The sequence below is a fragment of the Pleurodeles waltl genome, chromosome 1_2, assembly GCF_031143425.1.
Source record: "Pleurodeles waltl isolate 20211129_DDA chromosome 1_2, aPleWal1.hap1.20221129, whole genome shotgun sequence".
Lineage (NCBI taxonomy): Eukaryota > Metazoa > Chordata > Amphibia > Caudata > Salamandridae > Pleurodeles > Pleurodeles waltl.
Window position 1 is genome coordinate 893,105,416 of NC_090437.1, and position 21,282 is coordinate 893,126,697.

Genomic DNA, 21,282 nt, shown 5'->3' on the forward strand with positions numbered 1-21,282 from the left:
TACATCACATTTTTTTAAAGAAAACAGAGGTGTTTTTTGCAAAGTGCCTACCTGAGGATTTTGGCCTCTAGCTCAGCCGGCACCTAGGGAAAACTACCAAACCTGTGTATTTTTGAAAACTAGAGGCCTAGGGGAATCCAAGATGGGGTGACTTGTGGGGCTCTGACCAGATTCTGTTACCCAGAATCCTTTGCAAACCTCAAAATTTGGCTAAAAAAACCACATTTTCCTCACATTTTGGTGACAGAAAGTTCTGGAATCAGAGAGGAGCCACGAATACCCTTCCACCCAGCGTCCCCCCAAGTCTCCCGATAATAATGATACCTCACTTGTGTGGGTAGGCCTAGCGCCCGCGACAGGAAATGCCCCAAAACGCAACGTGGACACATCACATTTTTTTAAAGTAAATAGAGGTGTTTTTTTCAAAGTGCCTACCTGTAGATTTTGGCCTCTAGCTCAGCCGGCACCTAGGGAAACCTACCAAACCTGTGCATTTTTTAAAAATAGAGACCTAGGGGAATCCAAGATGGGGTGACTTGTGGGGCTCTGACCATGTTCTGTTACCCAGAATCCTTTGCAAACCTCAAAATTTGGCTAAAAGAACACATTTTCCTCACATTTTGGTGACAGAAAGTTCTGGAATCAGAGAGGAGCCACAACTTTTCTTGCACTCAGCGTACCCACAAGTCTCTTGATAAAAATGATACCTCACTTGTGTGGGTAGGACTAGCACCCGCGACAGGAAATGCCCCAAGACGCAACGTGGACACATCACATTTTTTAAAAGAAAACAGAGGTGTTTTTTGCACAGTGTCTACCTGTAGATTTTGGCCTCTAGCTCAGCCGGCACCTAGGGAAACCTACCAAACCTGTGCATGTTTAAAAACTAGAGACCGAGGGGAATCCAAGATGGGGTGACTTGTGGGGCTCTGACCAGGTTCTGTTACCCAGAATCCTTTGCAAACCTCAAAATTTGGCTAAAAAACACATTTTCCTCACATTTTGGTGACAGAAAGTTCTGGAATCAGAGAGGAGCCACAAATTTCCTTCCACCCAGCGTTCCCCCAAGTCTCCCGATAAAAATTATACCTCACCTGTGTGGGTAGGCCTAGCGCCCGTGACAGGAAATGCCCCCAAACGCAACGTGGACACATCACATTTTTTGAAAGAAAACAGAGGTGTTTTTTGCAAAGTGCCTACCTGTAGATTTTGGCCTCTAGCTCAGCCGGCACCTAGGGAAACCTACCAAACCTGTGCATTTTTGAAAACTAGAGACCTAGGGGAATCCAAGATGGGGTGACTTGTGGGGCTCTGACCAGGTTCTGTTACCCAGAATCCTTTGCAAACCTCAAAATGTGGCTAACAAAACACATTTTCCTCACATTTTGGTGACAGAAAGTTCCAGAATCAGAGAGGAGCCACAAATTTCCTTCCACCCAGCATACCCCCAAGTCTCCCGATAAAAATGATACCTCACTTGTGTGGGTAGGCCTAGCACCCGCGACAGGAAATGCCCCAAAACGCAACGTGGACACATCACATTTTTTTAAAGAAAATAGAGGTGTTTTTTGCAAAGTGCCTACCTGTAGATTTTGGCCTCTAGCTCATCCGGCACCTAGGGAAACCTACCAAACCTGTGTATTTTTGAAAACTAGAGACCTAGGGGAATCCAAGATGGGGTGACTTGTGGGGCTCTGACCAGGTTCTGTTACCCAGAATCCTTTGCAAACCTCAAAATTTGGCTAAAAAAACACATTTTCCTCACATTTTGGTGACAGAAAGTTCTGGAATCAGAGAGGAGCCACGAATTTCCTTCCACCCAGCGTCCCCCCAAGTCTCCCGATAATAATGATACCTCACTTGTGTGGGTAGGCCTAGCGCCCGCGACAGGAAATGCCCCAAAACGCAACGTGGACACATCACATTTTTTTAAAGTAAATAGAGGTGTTTTTTTCAAAGTGCCTACCTGTAGATTTTGGCCTCTAGCTCAGCCGGCACCTAGGGAAACCTACCAAACCTGTGCATTTTTGAAAATTAGAGACCTAGGGGAATCCAAGATGGGGTGACTTGTGGGGCTGTGACCAGCTTCTGTTGCCCAGAATCCTTTGTAAACCTCAAACATTGGCTAAAAAAACATTTTTTTCTCACATTTTGGTGACAGAAAGTTATGGAACCAGAGAGGAGCCACAAATTTCCTTCCACCCAGCGTTCCCCAAAGTCTCTCGATAAAAATGATACCTCACTTCTGTGGGTAGGCCTAGCGCCCGTGACAGGAAATGCCCCAAAACGCAACGTGGACACATCACATTTTTTTAAAGAAAACAGAGGTGTTTTTTGCAAAGTGCCTACCTGTAGATTTTGGCCTCTAGCTCAGCCGGCACCTAGGGAAACCAACCAAACCTGAGCATTTTTTTAAACTAGAGACCTAGGGGAATCCAAGATGGGGTGACTTGTGGGGCTCTGACCAGGTTCTGTTACCCAGAATCCGTTGCAAACCTCAAAATTTGGCTAAAACAACACATTTTCCTCACATTTTGGTGACAGAAAGTTCTCGAATCAGAGAGGAGCCACGACTTTTCTTCCACCCAGCGTACCCACAAGTCTCCTGATAAAAATTATACCTCACTTGTGTGGGTAGAACTAGCGCCCACAACAGGAAATGCCCCAAAACGCAACGTGGAGACATCACATTTTTAAAAAGAAAACAGAGGTGTTTTTTGCAAAGTGCCTACCTGTAGATTTTGGCCTCTAGCTCAGCCGGCACCTAGGGAATCCTACCAAACCTGTGCATTTTTAAAAATTAGAGACCGAGGGGAATCCAAGATGGGGTGACTTATGGGGCTCTGACCAGGTTCTGTTACCCAGAATCCTTTGCAAACCTCAATAATTGGCTAAAAAAACACATTTTCCTCACATTTTGGTGACAGAAAGTTCTGGAATCAGAGAGGAGCCACAAATGTCCTTGCACCCAGCGTTCCCCCAAGTCTTCTGATAAAAATGATACCTCACTTGTGTGGGTAGGCCTAGCGCCCGTGACAGGAAATGCCCCAAAACGGAACGTGGACACATCACATTTTTTGAAAGAAAACAGAGGTGTTTTTTGCAAAGTGCCTAACTGTAGATTTTGGCCTCTAGCTCAGCCGGCACCTAGGGAACCCTATCAAACCTGTGCATTTTTCAAAACTAGAGACCTAGGGGAATCCAAGATGGGGTGACCTGTGGGGCTCTGACCAGGTTCTGTTACCCAGAATCCTTTGCAAACCTCAAAATTTGGCTAAAAAAACACATTTTCCTCACATTTTGGTGACAGAAAGTTCCGGAATCAGAGAAGAGCCACAAATTTTCTTCCACCCAGCGTACCCCCAAGTCTCCTGATAAAAATGATACCTCACTTGTGTGGGTAGGACTAGCGCCCGCGACAGGAAATGCCCCAAAACGCAACGTGGACACATCAAATTTTTTTAAAGAAAACAGGTGTTTTTTGCAAAAGTGCCTACCTGTAGATTTTGCCCTCTAGATCAGCCGGCACCTAGAGAAACCTACCAAACCTGTGCATTTTTTAAAACTAGAGACCTAGGGGAATCCAAGATGGGGTGACTTGTGGGGCTCTGACCAGGTTCTGTTACCCAGAATCCTTTGCAAACCTCAAAATTTGGCTACAAAAAACACATTTTCCTCACATTTTGGTGACAGAAAGTTCTGGAATCAGAGAGGAGCCACAAATTTCCTTCCACCCAGCATTCCCCCAAGTATCCGGATAAAAATGATACCTCACTTGTGTGGGTAAGCCTAGCGCCCGCGACAGGAAATGCCCCAAAACGCAACGTGGACACATCACATTTTTTGAAAGAAAACAGAGGTGTTTTTTGCAAAGTGCCTACCTGTAGATTTTCACCTCTAGCTCAGCCGGCACCTAGGGAAGCCTACCAAACCTGTGCATTTTTTAAAACTAGAGACCTAGGGGATCCAAGATGGGATGACTTGTGGGACTCTGACCAGGTTCTGTTACCCAGAATCCTTTGCAAACCTCAAACTTTGGCTAAAAAAACACTTTTTCCTAACATTTTGGTGACAGAAAGTTCTGGAATCAGAGAGGAGCCACAAATTTCCTTCCACCCAGCGTCCCCCAAGTCTCCCGATAAAAATCATACCTCACTTGTGTGGGTAGGCCTAGCGCCCGCGACAGGAAATGCCCCAAAACGCAACGTGGACACATCACATTTTTTTTAAGTAAATAGAGGTGTTTTATGCAAAGTGCCTACCTGTAGATTTTGACCTCTAGCTCAGTCGGCACCTAGGGACACCTACGAAACCTGTGCATTTTTTTAAACTAGAGACCTAGGGGAATCCAAGATGGGGTGACTTGTGGGGCTCTGACCAGGTTCTGTTACCCAGAATCCTTTGCAAACCTGAAAATTTGGCTACAAAAAAACATTTTCCTCACATTTTGGTGACAGAAAGTTCTGGAATCAGAGAGGAGCCACAAATTTCCTTCCACCCAGCGTTCCCCCAAGTCTCCCGATAAAAATTATACCTCACTTGTGTGGGTAGGCCTAGCGCCCGTGACAGGAAATGCCCCAAAACGCAACGTGGACACATCACATTTTTTGAAAGAAAACAGAGGTGTTTTTTGCAAAGTGCCTAACTGTAGATTTTGGCCTCTAGCTCAGCCGGCACCTAGGGAAACCTACCAAACCTGTGCATTTTTGAAAACTAGAGACCTAGGGGAATCCAAGATGGGGTGACTTGTGGGGCTGTGACCAGGTTCTGTTGCCCAGAATCCTTTGTAAACCTCAAACATTGGCTAAAAAAACACTTTTTTCTCACATTTTGGTGACAGAAAGTTCTGGAATCAGAGAGGAGCCACAAATTTCCTTCCACCCAGCGTTCCCCAAAGTCTCTCGATAAAAATGATACCTCACTTCTGTGGGTAGGCCTAGCGCCCGTGACAGGAAATGCCCCAAAACGCAACGTGGACAAATCACATTTTTTTAAAGAAAACAGAGGTGTTTTTTGCAAAGTGCCTACCTGTAGATTTTGGCCTCTAGCTCAGCCGGCACCTAGGGAAACCTACCAAACCTGAGCATTTTTTAAAACTAGAGACCTAGGGGAATCCAAGATGGGGTGACTTGTGGGGCTCTGACCAGGTTCTGTTACCCAGAATCCTTTGCAAACCTCAAAATTTGGCTAAAACAACACATTTTCCTCACATTTTGGTGACAGAAAGTTCTGGAATCAGAGAGGAGCCACGACTTTTCTTCCACCCAGCGTACCCACAAGTCTCCTGATAAAAATGATACCTCACTTGTGTGGTTAGGACTAGCGCCCACGACAGGAAATGCCACAAAACGCAACGTGGAGACATCACATTTTTTGAAAGAAAACAGAGGTGTTTTTTGCAAAGTGCCTAACTGTAGATTTTGGCCTCTAGCTCAGCCGGCACCTAGGGAACCCTATCAAACCTGTGCATTTTTCAAAACTAGAGACCTAGGGGAATCCAAGATGGGGTGACCTGTGGGGCTCTGACCAGGTTCTGTTACCCAGAATCCTTTGCAAACCTCAAAATTTGGCTAAAAAAACACATTTTCCTCACATTTTGGTGACAGAAAGTTCCGGAATCAGAGAAGAGCCACAAATTTTCTTCCACCCAGCGTACCCCCAAGTCTCCTGATAAAAATGATACCTCACTTGTGTGGGTAGGCCTAGCGCCCGCGACAGGAAATGCCCCAAAACGCAACGTGGACACATCACATTTTTTTAAAGAAAACAGGTGTTTTTTGCAAAAGTGCCTACCTGTAGATTTTGCCCTCTAGATCAGCCGGCACCTAGAGAAACCTACCAAACCTGTGCATTTTTTAAAACTAGAGACCGAGGGGAATCCAAGATAGGGTGACTTGTGGGGCTCTGACCAGGTTCTGTTACCCAGAATCCTTTGCAAACCTCAAAATTTGGCTACAAAAAACACATTTTCCTCACATTTTGGTGACAGAAAGTTCTGGAATCAGAGAGGAGCCACAAATTTCCTTCCACCCAGCATTCCCCCAAGTATCCGGATAAAAATGATACCTCACTTGTGTGGGTAAGCCTAGCGCCCGCGACAGGAAGTGCCCCAAAACGCAACGTGGACACATCACATTTTTTGAAAGAAAACAGAGGTGTTTTTTGCAAAGTGCCTACCTGTAGATTTTCACCTCTAGCTCAGCCGGCACCTAGGGAAGCCTACCAAACCTGTGCATTTTTTAAAACTAGAGACCTAGGGGATCCAAGATGGGATGACTTGTGGGACTCTGACCAGGTTCTGTTACCCAGAATCCTTTGCAAACCTCAAACTTTGGCTAAAAAAACACTTTTTCCTAACATTTTGGTGACAGAAAGTTCTGGAATCAGAGAGGAGCCACAAATTTCCTTCCACCCAGCGTCCCCCAAGTCTCCCGATAAAAATGATACCTCACTTGTGTGGGTAGGCCTAGCGCCCGCGACAGGAAATGCCCCAAAACGCAACGTGGACACATCACATTTTTTTAAAGTAAATAGAGGTGTTTTATGCAAAGTGCCAACCTGTAGATTTTGACCTGTAGCTCAGAAGGCACCTAGGGACACCTACGAAACCTGTGCATTTTTTTAAACTAGAGACCTAGGGGAATCCAAGATGGGGTGACTTGTGGGGCTCTGACCAGGTTCTGTTACCCAGAATCCTTTGCAAACCTGAACATTTGGTTAAAAAAAAACATTTTCCTCACATTTTGGTGACAGAAAGTTCTGGAATCAGAGAGGAGCCACAAATTTCCTTCCACCCAGCGTTCCCCCAAGTCTCCCGATAAAAATTATACCTCACTTGTGTGGGTAGGCCTAGCGCCCGTGACAGGAAATGCCCCAAAACGCAACGTGGACACATCACATTTTTTTAAAGAAAACAGAGGTGTTTTTTGCAAAGTGCCTAACTGTAGATTTTGGCCTCTAGCTCAGCCGGCACCTAGGGAAACCTACCAAACCTGTGCATTTTTGAAAACTAGAGACCTAGGGGAATCCAAGATGGGGTGACTTGTGGGGCTGTGACCAGGTTCTGTTGCCCAGAATCCTTTGTAAACCTCAAACATTGGCTAAAAAAACACTTTTTTCTCACATTTTGGTGACAGAAAGTTCTGGAATCAGAGAGGAGCCACAAATTTCCTTCCACCCAGCGTTCCCCAAAGTCTCTCGATAAAAATGATACCTCACTTCTGTGGGTAGGCCTAGCGCCCGTGACAGGAAATGCCCCAAAACGCAACGTGGACACATCACATTTTTTTAAAGAAAACAGAGGTGTTTTTTGCAAAGTGCCTACCTGTAGATTTTGGCCTCTAGCTCAGCCGGCACCTAGGGAAACCTACCAAACCTGAGCATTTTTTAAAACTAGAGACCTAGGGGAATCCAAGATGGGGTGACTTGTGGGGCTCTGACCAGGTTCTGTTACCCAGAATCCTTTGCAAACCTCAAAATTTGGCTAAAACAACACATTTTCCTCACATTTTGGTGACAGAAAGTTCTGGAAACAGAGAGGAGCCACGACTTTTCTTCCACCCAGCGTACCCACAAGTCTCCTGATAAAAATGATACCTCACTTGTGTGGTTAGGACTAGCGCCCACGACAGGAAATGCCACAAAACGCAACGTGGAGACATCACATTTTTTAAAAGAAAACAGAGGTGTTTTTTGCAAAGTGCCTACCTGTAGATTTTGGCCTCTAGCTCAGCCGGCACCAAGGGAAACCTACCAAACCTGTGCATTTTTAAAAACTAGAGACCGAGGGGAATCCAAGATGGGGTGACTTATGGGGCTCTGACCAGGTTCTGTTACCCAGAATCCTTTGCAAACCTCAATAATTGGCTAAAAAAACACATTTTCCTCACATTTTGATGACAGAAAGTTCTGGAATCAGAGAGGAGCCACAAATGTCCTTGCACCCAGCGTTCCCCCAAGTCTTCTGATAAAAATGATACCTCACTTGTGTGGGTAGGCCTAGCGCCCGTGACAGGAAATGCCCCAAAACGCAACGTGGACACATCACATTTTTTGAAAGAAAACAGAGGTGTTTTTTGCAAAGTGCCTAACTGTAGATTTTGGCCTCTAGCTCAGCCGGCACCTAGGGAACCCTATCAAACCTGTGCATTTTTCAAAACTAGAGACCTAGGGGAATCCAAGATGGGGTGACCTGTGGGGCTCTGACCAGGTTCTGTTACCCAGAATTCTTTGCAAACCTCAAAATTTGGCTAAAAAACCACATTTTCCTCACATTTTGGTGACAGAAAGTTCTGGAATCAGAGAGGAGCCACGAATACCCTTCCACCCAGCGTCCCCCCAAGTCTCCCGATAATAATGATACCTCACTTGTGTGGGTAGGCCTAGCGCCCGCGACAGGAAATGCCCCAAAACGCAACGTGGACACATCACATTTTTTTAAAGTAAATAGAGGTGTTTTTTTCAAAGTGCCTACCTGTAGATTTTGGCCTCTAGCTCAGCCGGCACCTAGGGAAACCTACCAAACCTGTGCATTTTTAAAAAATAGAGACCTAGGGGAATCCAAGATGGGGTGACTTGTGGGGCTCTGACCAGGTTCTGTTACCCAGAATCCTTTGCAAACCTCAAAATTTGGCTAAAAGAACACATTTTCCTCACATTTTGGTGACAGAAAGTTCTGGAATCAGAGAGGAGCCACAACTTTTCTTGCACTCAGCGTACCCACAAGTCTCTTGATAAAAATTATACCTCACTTGTGTGGGTAGGACTAGCACCCGCGACAGGAAATGCCCCAAGACGCAACGTGGACACATCACATTTTTTAAAAGAAAACAGAGGTGTTTTTTGCCCAGTGTCTACCTGTAGATTTTGGCCTCTAGCTCAGCCGGCACCTAGGGAAACCTACCAAACCTGTGCATGTTTAAAAACTAGAGACCGAGGGGAATCCAAGATGGGGTGACTTGTGGGGCTCTGACCAGGTTCTGTTACCCAGAATCCTTTGCAAACCTCAAAATTTGGCTAAAAAACACATTTTCCTCACATTTTGGTGACAGAAAGTTCTGGAATCAGAGAGGAGCCACAAATTTCCTTCCACCCAGCGTTCCCCCAAGTCTCCCGATAAAAATGATACCTCACTTGTGTGGGTAGGCCTAGCGCCCGTGACAGGAAATGCCCCCAAACGCAACGTGGACACATCACATTTTTTGAAAGAAAACAGAGGTGTTTTTTGCAAAGTGCCTACCTGTAGATTTTGGCCTCTAGCTCAGCCGGCACCTAGGGAAACCTACCAAACCTGTGCATTTTTGAAAACTAGAGACCTAGGGGAATCCAAGATGGGGTGACTTGTGGGGCTCTGACCAGGTTCTGTTACCCAGAATCCTTTGCAAACCTCAAAATGTGGCTAACAAAACACATTTTCCTCACATTTTGGTGACAGAAAGTTCCAGAATCAGAGAGGAGCCACAAATTTCCTTCCACCCAGCATACCCCCAAGTCTCCCGATAAAAATGATACCTCACTTGTGTGGGTAGGCCTAGCACCCGCGACAGGAAATGCCCCAAAACGCAACGTGGACACATCACATTTTTTTAAAGCAAATAGATGTGTTTTTTGCAAAGTGCCTACCTGTAGATTTTGGCCTCTAGCTCATCCGGCACCTAGGGAAACCTACCAAACCTGTGTATTTTTGAAAACTAGAGACCTAGGGGAATCCAAGATGGGGTGACTTGTGGGGCTCTGACCAGGTTCTGTTACCCAGAATCCTTTGCAAACCTCAAAATTTGGCTAAAAAAACACATTTTCCTCACATTTTGGTGACAGAAAGTTCTGGAATCAGAGAGGAGCCACGAATTTCCTTCCACCCAGCGTCCCCCCAAGTCTCCCGATAATAATGATACCTCACTTGTGTGGGTAGGCCTAGCGCCCGCGACAGGAAATGCCCCAAAACGCAACGTGGACACATCACATTTTTTTAAAGTAAATAGAGGTGTTTTTTTCAAAGTGCCTACCTGTAGATTTTGGCCTCTAGCTCAGCCGGCACCTAGGGAAACCTACCAAACCTGTGCATTTTTAAAAACTAGAGACCTAGGGGAATCCAAGATGGGGTGACTTGTGGGGCTGTGACCAGGTTCTGTTGCCCAGAATCCTTTGTAAACCTCAAACATTGGCTAAAAAACATTTTTTTCTCACATTTTGGTGACAGAAAGTTCTGGAACCAGAGAGGAGCCACAAATTTCCTTCCACCCAGCGTTCCCCAAAGTCTCTCGATAAAAATGATACCTCACTTCTGTGGGTAGGCCTAGCGCCCGTGACAGGAAATGCCCCAAAACGCAACGTGGACACATCACATTTTTTTAAAGAAAACAGAGGTGTTTTTTGCAAAGTGCCTACCTGTAGATTTTGGCCTCTAGCTCAGCCGTCACCTAGGGAAACCTACCAAACCTGTGCATTTTTGAAAACTAGAGACCTAGGGGAATGCAAGATGGGGTGACTTGTGGGGCTCTGACCAGGTTCTGTTACCCAGAATCCTTTGCAAACCTCAAAATGTGGCTAACAAAACACATTTTCCACACATTTTGGTGACAGAAAGTTCCAGAATCAGAGAGGAGCCACAAATTTCCTTCCACTCAGCGTACCCCCAAGTCTCCCGATAAAAATGATACCTCACTTGTGTGGGTAGGCCTAGCGCCCGTGACTGGAAATGCCCCTAAACGCAACGTGGACACATCACATTTTTTTAAAGAAAACAGAGGTGTTTTTTGCAAAGTGCCTACCTGTAGATTTTGGCCTCTAGCTCAGCCGGCACCTAGGGAAACCTACCAATCCTGTGCATTTTTGAAAACCAGAGACCTAGGGGAATCCAAGATGGGGTGACTTGTGGGGCTCTGACCAGGTTCTGTTACCCAGAATCCTTTGCAAACCTCAAAATGTGGCTAACAAAACACATTTTCCTCACATTTTGGTTGCAGAAAGTTCCAGAATCAGAGAGGAGCCACAAATTTCCTTCCACCCAGCATTCCCCCAAGTCTCCGGATAAAAATGATACCTCACTTGTGTAGGTAAGCCTAGCGCCCGCGACAGGAAATGCCCCAAAACGCAACGTGGACACATCACATTTTTTGAAAGAAAACAGAGGTGTTTTTTGCAAAGTGCCTACCTGTAGATTTTTGCTTCTAGCTCAGCAGGCACCTAGGGAAGCCTACCAAACCTGTGCATTTTTGAAAACTAGAGACCTAGGGGAATGCAAGATGGGGTGACTTGTGGGGCTCTGACCAGGTTCTGTTACCCAGAATCCTTTGCAAACCTCAAAATGTGGCTAACAAAACACATTTTCCACACATTTTGGTGACAGAAAGTTCCAGAATCAGAGAGGAGCCACAAATTTCATTCCACTCAGCGTACCCCCAAGTCTCCCGATAAAAATGATACCTCACTTGTGTGGGTAGGCCTAGCGCCCGTGACTGGAAATGCCCCAAAACGCAACGTGGACACATCACATTTTTTTAAAGAAAACAGAGGTGTTTTTTGCAAAGTGCCTACCTGTAGATTTTGGCCTCTAGCTCAGCCGGCACCTAGGGAAACCTACCAATCCTGTGCATTTTTGAAAACCAGAGACCTAGGGGAATCCAAGATGGGGTGACTTGTGGGGCTCTGACCAGGTTCTGTTACCCAGAATCCTTTGCAAACCTCAAAATGTGGCTAACAAAACACATTTTCCTCACATTTTGGTTGCAGAAAGTTCCAGAATCAGAGAGGAGCCACAAATTTCCTTCCACCCAGCATTCCCCCAAGTCTCCGGATAAAAATGATACCTCACTTGTGTAGGTAAGCCTAGCGCCCGCGACAGGAAATGCCCCAAAACGCAACGTGGACACATCACATTTTTTGAAAGAAAACAGAGGTGTTTTTTGCAAAGTGCCTACCTGTAGATTTTTGCTTCTAGCTCAGCAGGCACCTAGGGAAGCCTACCAAACCTGTGCATTTTTTAAAACTAGAGACCTAGGGGAATCCAAGATGGGATGACTTGTGGGACTCTGACCAGGTTCTGTTACCCAGAATCCTTTGCAAACCTCAAACTTTGGCTAAAAAAACACTTTTTCCTCACATTTTGGTGACAGAACGTTCTGGAACCAGAGAGGAGCCACAAATTTCCTTCCACCCAGCGTTCCCCCAAGTCTCCCGATAAAAATGATACCTCACTTGTGTGGGTAGGCCTAGCGCCCGTGACAGGAAATGCCCCCAAACGCAACGTGGACACATCACATTTTTTGAAAGAAAACAGAGGTGTTTTTTGCAAAGTGCCTACCTGTAGATTTTGGCCTCTAGCTCAGCCGGCACCTAGGGAAACCTACCAAACCTGTGCATTTTTGAAAACTAGAGACCTAGGGGAATGCAAGATGGGGTGACTTGTGGGGCTCTGACCAGGTTCTGTTACCCAGAATCCTTTGCAAACCTCAAAATGTGGCTAACAAAACACATTTTCCACACATTTTGGTGACAGAAAGTTCCAGAATCAGAGAGGAGCCACAAATTTCCTTCCACTCAGCGTACCCCCAAGTCTCCCGATAAAAATGATACCTCACTTGTGTGGGTAGGCTTAGCGCCCGTGACTGGAAATGCCCCAAAACGCAACGTGGACACATCACATTTTTTTAAAGAAAACAGAGGTGTTTTTTGCAAAGTGCCTACCTGAGGATTTTGGCCTCTAGCTCAGCCGGCACCTAGGGAAAACTACCAAACCTGTTTATTTTTGAAAACTAGAGACCTAGGGGAATCCAAGATGGGGTGACTTGTGGGGCTCTGACCAGGTTCTGTTAGCCAGAATCCTTTGCAAACCTCAAAATTTGGCTAAAAAAACACATTTTCCTCACATTTTGGTGAGAGAAAGTTCCAGAATCAGAGAGGAGACACAAATTTCCTTCTACCCAGCGTACCCCCAAGTCTCCCGATAAAAATGATACCTCAGTTCTGTGGGTAAGCCTATCGCCCGTGACAGAAAATGCCCCAAAACGCAACGTGGACACATCACATTTTTTGAAAGAAAACAGAGGTGTTTTTTGCAAAGTGCCTACCTGTAGATTTTGGCCTCTAGCTCAGCCGGCACCTAGGGAAACCTACCAAACCTGTGCATTATTTTAAACTAGAGACCTAGGGGATGGGGTGACTTGTGGGGCTCTGACCAGGTTCTGTTACCCAGAATCCTTTTCAAACCTCAAAATGTGGCTAAAAGAACAAATTTTCCTCACATTTTGGTGACAGGAAGTTCTGGAATCAGAGAGGAGCCACACCTTTTCTTGCACTCAGCGTACCCACAAGTCTCTTGATAAAAATGATACCTCACTTGTGTGGGTAGGACTAGCGCCCGCGACAGGAAATGCCCCAAGACGCAACATGGACACATCACATTTTTTAAAAGAAAACAGAGGTGTTTTTTTCACAGTGTCTACCTGTAGATTTTGGCCTCTAGCTCAGCCGGCACCTAGGGAAACCTACCAAACCTGTGCATGTTTAAAAACTAGAGACCGAGGGGAATCCAAGATGGGGTGACTTGTGGGGCTCTGACCAGGTTCTGCTACCCAGAATGCTTTGCAAACCTCAAAATTTGGCTAAAAAAACACATTTTCCTCACATTTTGGTGACAGAAAGTTCTGGAATCAGAGAGGAGCCACAAATTTCCTTCCACCCAGCGTTCCCCCAAGTCTCCCGATAAAAATGATACCTCATTTGTGTGGGTAGGCCTAGCGCCCGTGACAGGAAATGCCCCCAAACGCAACGTGGACACATCACATTTTTTGAAAGAAAACAGAGGTGTTTTTTGCAAAGTGCCTAACTGTAGATTTTGGCCTCTAGCTCAGCCGGCCTCTAGGGAAACCTACCAAACCTGTGCATTTTTCAAAACTAGAGACCTAGGGGAATCCAAGATGGGGTGACTTGTGGGGCTGTGACCAGGTTCTGTTGCCCAGAATCCTTTGTAAACCTCAAACATTGGCTAAAAAAACACTTTTTTCTCACATTTTGGTGACAGAAAGTTCTGGAATCAGAGAGGAGCCACAAATTTCCTTCCACCCAGCGTTCCCCAAAGTCTCTCGATAAAAATGATACCTCACTTCTGTGGGTAGGCCTAGCGCCCGTGACAGGAAATGCCCCAAAACGCAACGTGGACACATCACATTTTTTGAAAGAAAACAGAGGTGTTTTTTGCAAAGTGCCTACCTGTAGATTTTGGCCTCTAGCTCAGCCGGCACCTAGGGAAACCTACCAAACCTGTGCATTTTTGAAAACTAGAGACCTAGGGGAATGCAAGATGGGGTAACTTGTGGGGCTCTGACCAGGTTCTGTTACCCAGAATCCTTTGCAAACCTCAAAATGTGGCTAACAAAACACATTTTCCTCACATTTTGGTGACAGAAAGTTCTAGAATCAGAGAGGAGCCACAAATTTCCTCACACCCAGCGTACCCCCAAGTCTCCCGATAAAAATGATACCTCACTTGTGTGGGTAGGCCTAGCACCCGCGACAGGAAATGCCCCAAAACGCAACGTGGACACATCACATTTTTTTAAAGAAAACAGAGGTGTTTTTGCAAAGTGCCTACCTGTATATTTTGGCCTCTAGCTCAGCCGGCACCTAGGGAAACCTACCAAACCTGTGTATTGTATGAAAACTAGAGACCTAGGGGAATCCAAGATGGGGTGACTTGTGGGGCTCTGACCAGGTTCTGTTACCCAGAATCCTTTGCAAACCTCAAAATTTGGCTAAAAAAACACATTTTCCTCACATTTTGGTGACAGAAAGTTCTGGAATCAGAGAGGAGCCACGAATTTCCTTCCACCCAGCGTCCCCCCAAGTCTCCCGATAATAATGATACCTCACTTGTGTGGGTAGGCCTAGCGCCCGCGACAGGAAATGCCCCAAAACGCAACGTGGACACATCACATTTTTTTAAAGTAAATAGAGGTGTTTTTTTCAAAGTGCCTACCTGTAGATTTTGGCCTCTAGCTCAGCCGGCACCTAGGGAAACCGAAAAAACCTGTGCATTTTTTAAAACTAGAGACCTAGGGGAATCCAAGATGGGGTGACTTGTGGGGCTGTGACCAGGTTCTGTTGCCCAGAATCCTTTGTAAACCTCAAACATTGGCTAAAAAAACACTTTTTTCTCACATTTTGGTGACAGAAAGTTCTGGAATCAGAGAGGAGCCACAAATTTCCTTCCACCCAGCGTTCCCCAAAGTCTCTCGATAAAAATGATACCTCACTTTTGTGGGTAGGCCTAGCGCCCGTGACAGGAAATGCCCCAAAACGCAACGTGGACACATCACATTTTTTTAAAGAAAACAGAGGTGTTTTTTGCAAAGTGCCTACCTGTAGATTTTGGCCTCTAGCTCAGCCGGCACCTAGGGAAACCAACCAAACCTGAGCATTTTTTAAAACTAGAGACCTAGGAGAATCCAAGAGGGGGTGACTTGTGGGGCTCTGACCAGGTTCTGTTACCCAGAATCCTTTGCAAACCTCAAATTTTAGCTAAAACAACACATTTTCCTCACATTTTGGTGACAGAAAGTTCTGGAATCAGATAGGAGCCACGACTTTTCTTCCACCCCGCGTTCCCCCAAGTCTTCTGATAAAAATTATACCTCACTTGTGTGGGTAGGCCTAGCGCCCGTGACAGGAAATGCCCCAAAACGCAACGAGGACACATCACATTTTTTTAAAGAAAACAGAGGTGTTTTTTGCAAAGTGCCTAACTGTAGATTTTGGCCTCTAGCTCAGCCGGCACCTAGGGAACCCTATCAAACCTGTGCATTTTTCAAAACTAGAGACCTAGGGGAATCCAAGATGGGGTGACTTGTGGGGCTCTGACCAGGTTCTGTTACCCAGAATCCTTTGCAAACACTCAAAATTTGGCTAAAAAAACACATTTTCCTCACATTTTGGTGACAGAAAGTTCCGGAATCAGAGAAGAGCCATAAATTTTCTTCCGCCCAGCATACCACCAAGTCTCCTGATAAAAATGATACCTCACTTGTGTGGGTAGGCCTAGCGCCCGCGACAGGAAATGCCCCAAAACGCAACGTGGACACATCACATTTTTTTAAAGAAAACAGAGGTTTTTTTGCAAAGTGCCTACCTGTAGATTTTGCCCTCTAGATCAGCCGGCACCTAGAGAAACCTACCAAACCTGTGCATTTTTGAAAACTAGAGACCTAGGGGAATCCAAGATGGGGTGACTTGTGGGGCTCTGACCAGGTTCTGTTACCCAGAATCCTTTGCAAACCTCAAAATTTGGCTACAAAAAACACATTTTCCTCACATTTTGGTGACAGAAATTTCTGGAATCAGAGAGGAGCCACAAATTTCCTTCCACCCAGCATTCCCCCAAGTATCCGGATAAAAATGATACCTCACTTGTGTGGGTAAGCCTAGCGCCCGCGACAGGAAATGCCCCAAAACGCAACGTGGACACATCACATTTTTTGAAAGAAAACAGAGGTGTTTTTTGCAAAGTGCCTACCTGTAGATTTTCGCCTCTAGCTCAGCCGGCACCTAGGGAAGCCTACCAAACCTGTGCATTTTTTAAAACTAGAGACCTAGGGGAATCCAAGATGGGATGACTTGTGGGACTCTGACCAGGTTCTGTTACCCAGAATCCTTTGCAAACCTCAAACTTTGGCTAAAAAAACACTTTTTCCTAACATTTTGGTGACAGAAAGTTCTGGAATCAGAGAGGAGCCACAAATTTCCTTCCACCCAGCGTCCCCCCAAGTCTCCCGATAAAAATGATACCTCACTTGTGTGGGTAGGCCTAGCGCCCGCGACAGGAAATGCCCCAAAACGCAACGTGGACACATCACATTTTTTTTAAAGTAAATAGAGGTGTTTTATGCAAAGTGCCTACCTGTAGATTTTGACCTCTAGCTCAGCCGGCACCTAGGGACACCTACAAAACCTGTGCATTTTTTTAAACTAGAGACCTAGGGGAATCCAAGATGGGGTGACTTGTGGGGCTCTGACCAGGTTCTGTTATCCAGAATCCTTTGCAAACCTCAAAATTTGGCTAAAAAAACACATTTTCCTCACATTTTGGTGACAGAAAGTTCTGGAATCAGAGAGGAGCCACAAATTTCCTTCCACCCAGCGTTCCCCAAAGTCTCTCGATAAAAATGATACCTCACTTCTGTGGGTAGGCCTAGCGCCCGTGACAGGAAATGCCCCAAAACGCAACGTGGACACATCACATTTTTTTAAAGAAAACAGAGGTGTTTTTTGCAAAGTGCCTACCTGTAGATTTTGGCCTCTAGCTCAGCCGGCACCTAGGGAAACCTACCAAACCTGAGCATTTTGTAAAACTAGAGACCTAGGGGAATCCAAGATGGGGTGACTTGTGGGGCTCTGACCAGGTTCTGTTACCCAGAATCCTTTGCAAACCTCAAAATTTGGCTACAAAAAACACATTTTCCTCACATTTTGGTGACAGAAATTTCTGGAATCAGAGAGGAGCCACAAATTTCCTTCCACCCAGCATTCCCCCAAGTATCCGGATAAAAATGATACCTCACTTGTGTGGGTAAGCCTAGCGCCCGCGACAGGAAATGCCCCAAAACGCAACGTGGACACATCACATTTTTTTAAAGAAAACAGAGGTGTTTTTTGCAAAGTGCCTACCTGTAGATTTTGGCCTCTAGCTCACCCGGCACCTAGGGAAACCTACCAAACCTGAGCATTTTGTAAAACTAGAGACCTAGGGGAATCCAAGATGGGGTGACTTGTGGGGCTCTGACCAGGTTCTGTTACCCAGAATCCTTTGCAAACCTCAAAATTTGGCTAAAACAACACATTTTCCTCACATTTTGGTGACAGAAAGTTCTGGAATCAGATAGGAGCCACAACTTTTCTTCCACCCCGCGTTCCTCCAAGTCTTCTGATAAAAATTATACCTCACTTGTGTGGGTAGGCCTAGCGCCCGTGACAGGAAATGCCCCAAAACGCAACGTGGACACATCAAATTTTTTTAAAGAAAACAGAGGTGTTTTTTGCAAAGTGCCTAACTGTAGATTTTGGCCTCTAGCTCAGCCGGCACCTAGGGAACCCTATCAAACCTGTGCATTTTTCAAAACTAGAGACCTAGGGGAATCCAAGATGGGGTGACTTGTGGGGCTCTGACCAGGTTCTGTTACCCAGAATCCTTTGCAAACCTCAAAATTTGGCTAAAAAAACACATTTTCCTCACATTTTGGTGACAGAAAGTTCCGGAATCAGAGAAGAGCCACAAATTTTCTTCCACCCAGCGTACCCCCAAGTCTCCTGATAAAAATGATACCTCACTTGTGTGGGTAGGCCTAGCGCCCGCGACAGGAAATGCCCCAAAACGCAACGTGGACACATCACATTTTTTTAAAGAAAACAGAGGTGTTTTTTGCAAAGTGCCTACCTGTAGATTTTGCCCTCTAGCTCAGCCGGCACCTAGGGAAGCCTACCAAACCTGTGCATTTTTTAAAACTAGAGACCTAGGGGAATCCAAGATGGGATGACTTGTGGGACTCTGACCAGGTTCTGTTACCCAGAATCCTTTGCAAACCTCAAACTTTGGCTAAAAAAACACTTTTTCCTAACATTTTGGTGACAGAAAGTTCTGGAATCAGAGAGGAGCCACAAATTTCCTTCCACCCAGCGTCCCCCCAAGTCTCCCGATAAAAATGATACCTCACTTGTGTGGGTAGGCCTAGCGCCCGCGACAGAAAATGCCCCAAAACGCAACGTGGACACATCAAATTTTTTTAAAGTAAATAGAGGTGTTTTATGCAAAGTGCCTACCTGTAGATTTTGACCTCTAGCTCAGCCGGCACCTAGGGACACCTACGAAACCTGTGCATTTTTTTAAACTAGAGACCTAGGGGAATCCAAGATGGGGTGACTTGTGGGGCTCTGACCAGGTTCTGTTATCCAGAATCCTTTGCAAACCTCAAAATTTGGCTAAAAAAACACATTTTCCTCACATTTTGGTGAGAGAAAGTTCTGGAATCAGAGAGGAGCCACAAATTTCCTTCCACCCAGCGTTCCCCAAAGTCTCTCGATAAAAATGATACCTCACTTCTGTGGGTAGGCCTAGCGCCCGTGACAGGAAATGCCCCAAAACGCAACGTGGACACATCACATTTTTTTAAAGAAAACAGAGGTGTTTTTTGCAAAGTGCCTACCTGTAGATTTTGCCCTCTAGATCAGCCGGCACCCAGAGAAACCTACCAAACCTGTGCATTTTTGAAAACTAGAGACCTAGGGGAATCCAAGATGGGGTGACTTGTGGGGCTCTGACCAGGTTCTGTTGCCCAGAATCCTTTGCAAACCTCAAAATTTGGCTAACAAAACACATTTTCCTCACATTTTGGTGACAGGAAGTTCTGGAATCAGAGAGGAGCCACAAATTTCCTTCCACCCAGCGTACCCCCAAGTCTCCCGATAAAAATTATACCTCACTTGTGTGGGTTGGCCTAGCGCCCGCGACAGGAAATGCCCCAAAATGCAACGTGGACACATCACATGTTTTTTAAAGAAAACAGAGGTGTTTTTTGCAAAGTGCCTACCTGTAGATTTTGGCCTCTAGCTCAGCCGGCACCTAGGGAAACCTACCAAACCTGTGCATTTTTGAAAACTAGAGACCTAGGGGAATCCAAGATGGGGTGACTTGTGGGGCACTGACCAGGTTCTGTTACCCATAATCCTTTGCAAACCTCAAAATTTGGCTAAAAAAACACATTTTCCTCACATTTTGGTGAGAGAAAGTTCCAGAATCAGAGAGGAGACACAAATTTCCTTCTACCCAGCGTACCCCCAAGTCTCCCGATAAAAATGATACCTCACTTGTTTGGGTAGGCCTAGCGCCCGCGACAGGAAATGCCCCAAAACGCAACGTGGACACATCACATTTTTTTAAAGAAAACAGAGGTGTTTTTTGCAAAGTGCCTACCTGTAGATTTTGGCCTCCAGCTCAGCCGGCACCTAGGGAAACCTACCAAACCTGAGCATTTTTTAAAACTAGAGACCTAGGGGAATCCAAGATGGGGTGACTTGTGGGGCTCTGACCAGGTTCTGTTACCCAGAATCCTTTGCAAACCTCAAAATTTGGCTAAAACAACACATTTTCCTCACATTTTGGTGACAGAAAGTTCTGGAATCAGATAGGAGCCACGACTTTTCTTCCACCCCGCGTTCCCCCAAGTCTTCTGATAAAAATTATACCTCACTTGTGTGGGTAGGCCTAGCGCCCGTGACAGGAAATACCCCAAAACGCAACGTGGACACATCACATTTTTTGAAAGAAAACAAAGGTGTTTTTTGCAAAGTGCCTAACTGTAGATTTTGGCCTCTAGCTCAGCCGGCACCTAGGGAACCCTATCAAACCTGTGCATTTGTCAAAACTAGAGACCTAGGGGAATCCAAGATGGGGTGACTTGTGGGGCTCTGACCAGGTTCTGTTACCCAGAATCCTTTGCAAACCTCAAAATTTGGCTAAAAAAACACATTTTCCTCACATTTTGGTGACAGAAAGTTCCAGAATCAGAGAAGAGCCACAAATTTTCTTCCACCCAGCGTACCCCCAAGTCTCCTGATAAAAATGATACCTCACTTGTGTGGGTAGGCCTAGCGCCCGCTACAGGAAATGCCCCAAAACGCAACGTGGACACATCACATTTTTTTAAAGAAAACAGAGGTGTTTTTTGCAAAGTGCCTACCTGTAGATTTTGCCCTCTAGATCAGCCGGCACCTAGAGAAACCTACCAAACCTGTGCATTTTTGAAAACTAGAGACCTAGGGGAATCCAAGATGGGGTGACTTGTGGGGCTCTGACCAGGTTCTGTTACCCAGAATCCTTTGCAAACCTCAAAATTTGGCTAAAAAAACACTTTTTCCTAACATTTTGGTGACAGAAAGTTCTGGAATCAGAGAGGAGCCACAAATGTCCTTCCACCCAGCGTCCCCCAAGTCTCCAAATAAAAATGATACCTCACTTGTGTGGGTAGGCCTAGCGCCCGCGACAGGAAATGCCCCAAAACGCAACGTGGACACATCACATTTTTTAAAAGTAAATAGAGGTGTTTTATGCAAAGTGCCTACCTGTAGATTTTGACCTCTAGCTCAGCCGGCACCTAGGGACACCTACGAAACCTGTGCATTTTTTTAAACTAGAGACCTAGGGGAATCCAAGATTGGGTGACTTGTGGGGCTCTGACCAGGTTCTGTTACCCAGAATCCTTTGCAAACCTCAAAATTTGGCTAAAAAAACACATTTTC